Genomic DNA, 3,851 nt, shown 5'->3' with positions numbered 1-3,851 from the left:
CAAATTATTTATCGGTCACAAATGATCAAATTATTGTTACACAACTTAACATAATTTTAGGTTATACATTATTATTTGTCACAAATTATCTATTTTATTGGTCACATATTATTTATTGATTACACATTAACCAATTTATTGGCACAATCAACCAAATAAATTGTGAATATCACTACCACCATTTAGACCACTCACGACCATCGCTTCCAGCACCACCGCTGCTAGAACTACCCATCTCATCACAACCAGCAACGACAACTCCATCTCTACATCTCAAAAAAGGAACACCACCCATCACCAAAAACCTCCACTACTTTACCACAACCACACATCACTTCCACCAGAGACGGATTCCCTCAGGCCCAAGAGCTTTTTTGTAAGGTATTTTTTTTTTTTTTGGATAAAAAATCAGTTTTTTATGTGTAAATATTTTTTTTGCATAGTAGTTCGGTTTGAAATTTTGTAAACCGATTTTGGATCTAATCCTGGATCCGTCCCTAACTTTCACCTCACCAAATCCCATAGATTGAGAGCACTACGACACTATCTAAAATCAAATCTTGTCGAGTGTAGTCGTAGTGACATCATCATGCATGGTCAAAATCAGATCCAATCGACTGTAGCACTACAACACCATACAGAACCAGATCCCATTTAGCTGTATCCACAGTGACATTAATCAACACATTCAAAATCAAATTCAATTGATTGAAGCACTACAATGTCGCTGTGCATGGCGACGATGTCATCGCACAATGCCTTCTTGTTGATGACGGTGTCTTCTTGTCTTTAATGATGTTTCTCGATGACATTGTTCAATGATAGAAGGTGGGATAGAGGAAAAAAGTGAACATAGAATGGATGAAAATGATTAGAGCTTTGGTGTGGGCTGTTATGTACAATTATTTTTATAATATAATTATTAATATTTAAAATTTTAATCACCATCTAATTTTTGAAAAAAAATATTGTAAAAAATAAATTTTGAAATGGAAAGTTTAAAACTCTGATAAGTTGTAATTTCCACTACTTTTAGCATTTGTTTGAACCCTATTTTAGGAAAGAAATGTATTTTTGAATAATTTTTTTTTTGAAAAATGTATGTTTAAAAAGTTATGAAGAGTTTTTGATTTACATATAAAATTATTTGATCAAAAAATGTAGTTAGGACTGCACAAAAAAATCACAAAATCGCAAATCGAACCGAAATCGTTGAGCTGAAAATTAAACCATTTCAAAATGATTTGACTTAGATTTTGATTTTCAAAAACCGCACAAAATCGAACCGAACCGTTTTTAAATTTTTTAATAAAACTTTAATTTTATCAACTTAAAAATTTACAATTAAAAAAAAAAAAAATATATATATATATATATATCAATTTAGTAATACAAATTATGACCAACCTATTGAAATAATCATAAAAAATAAATTATGTTCATCATTATTGACCTATGATTTAACAGATTCTCAACACATGTTCTCACTCGATATCTAAACTAAACTAAAATTATTCCAAAATCATATGAAATGAAAAAAAACATATATTTTCAACAATCCAAATCATAATTCAACAAAACAACGTCAGTAAATAACGTCCAAAACTTTAGAAGCCCTAACATAAACTCTCATTTTCCTAACATTTGACGCTTGTATGTCATCGTTGAACGAATCATCAATCACCTTTGTCTGTTTCTCTTAGTCTACTAATATCTCCCCGAGTCGTCTCATTCTCTCTTTTCGTATTAGATTCTTATTCAACCCATTTTTTCATTATTCTTTATTTTATTTATTTTTTTGAACTTGTTATATACTTGTGAGTTTTGGTTTGGGTAGAAAAATGATTATTCATGTGCCTAGTTGATTAATGAATTTGTTTGTGATTTGAAAAAAACGAAGGACGGAATGTATAGATTGTGTGAAAATGTTAAAGTTTCCTAACTAGTGTTACTACTTTCTACTTTCATAAAGTAGTTAAAAAATAAAATTCGTCAATTTTCAGTAAGTCAAAAATCTATCAATCTTTGTACATTTAAACATATTACATTCAATCCTTATTTAACATCTCACTAGCAAGACGAAATGAGTTTTAACCACACTATAATAACAGAATGTAACTCTACATTTACCAATAGTTATATAACAATACGAATGTCAAACAAGAAAAGATAAATAAAAATGAAGAAAGATGTATTTATTCTATTAACATCTTTTGACAATCAACTTCGAAAATAATTTAGTCATTAGTTTCATGGTAAATATAAATATAATTTAACATTTAACATAATTAGTTTTCGTTTAAACTTATACTTAACTTATGTTAAATACATTACTATAATGTCGAAACGTAAACCACGGATTAAAATCGAACCAAACCACAAATTATAGTTCGGTTCGGTTCGAAAAATAAAATGGTTTGATTTGATTTGAAAAAATTTCAAATCGCAAAAAAATAATTTGAGTTGAAAATATAGTACAAACCGCCCAAATTGAACTGCGTTCAACCCTAAACGTGGTTAAAAATAAATATTGAAAAAGTGAGGTAGTTTTTGAAAGAGTGGGACCCAAGGGCTTTATCCGTATTGAACCCTAGATGATGTCTCCCAGGCTAAACGTTTCCTCTATCGCTATTCAGTTCCCCCATTTCTCGTTCATCAAACTCTGAAACCCCAGAAAAAAATGTCGGATTATTTGCCCGATGAAGTATGGGTGGACCTTTTCGCAAGACTCCAAGTCAAAACCCTTCTTTGAATCAGGTCAGTTTGCAATTTTTTCCACAGTGTAATCACCAACCCATCTTTCGTTTCAGATCACATTACCAGTACAAAGCACACTCACATTCCCCTTGTTAACTGGAAGAAAAAGGATCGAGAGAAAAGAAAACTAATTGCTTTTACCAAATGACATGGACAATTTGCAAGAACTAGACATCCCTTTCAAGTCTAAATCTTTCAAACATTTCCAAATAGTGGGCTCGTGCAATGGGTTGTTTTGTTTATCTGATACTAAAGGATCTTCTGTTCTTAAAGGGGATTCTGCATATGACATTATTCTGTGGAACCCATCTATTAAAAAAAATACTCGACTCTCCCTAAACCCCGGGTGACTCGGAGATCCCATTGAGCTTAAAGCTTTGTGCTTGGGTTTGGGTTTGATTGTAAAACTGATTATTATAAGGTGGTGAGGATTGCGTATTTTAACTTTAACGGGAATAAAAATCCACCTGAGGTTGAGTTGTACACAGTGAAATCGGGGTCCTGGAGGAATTATAATGCTGGTACAGCACCTTATGGGATATAAAATTGGGGGTTGTCAGCTTATGTTGACGGGGATGTGCACTGGATTGGATATAGTCCCCGAACTGAGAAGGTGAATTAATGACAAAGTCGGGATATGATCGTTTCTTTTGATATGAGCAATGAGGCGTTCAAAGAGGTGAATCTCCCAGCTGATTTGGAAGAATGGTGATCCTACTTGTCTTTGGCGGTGCTAGGGAATAGGCTTGCAGCGGTAAACTATCGTAGCTGGAAGGAACAGATGTTTTCAGTGTGGGTGATGGAGGAGTATGGTGTGTTTGAATCTTGAAGGGAAATGTACACTGTTGATATGATGGGAGAATGTATGAAGTTTGTGTTACAAACAATGGGGACATACTGGTGCAAATAGGCAGGCATAAGCTGGTATTGTATGATCCTAATGACTTGATGTATTCACATGTTGGAGTTCGTGCTGCTAAGGACTCATTTCACATGGAAATGTACATGGAGAGTTTGGTTTTGCTTGACAGAAAGAGTGCCATTTTGCAATCCGAGATAATTACCTGTGAAGATGAAGCTTGGCGATTTTAGAT

This window comes from Olea europaea, chromosome 19, assembly GCF_002742605.1.
Source record: "Olea europaea var. sylvestris chromosome 19, O_europaea_v1, whole genome shotgun sequence".
Classification (NCBI taxonomy): Eukaryota; Viridiplantae; Streptophyta; class Magnoliopsida; order Lamiales; family Oleaceae; genus Olea; species Olea europaea.
Note: the sequence above shows the minus strand (reverse complement) of the source record.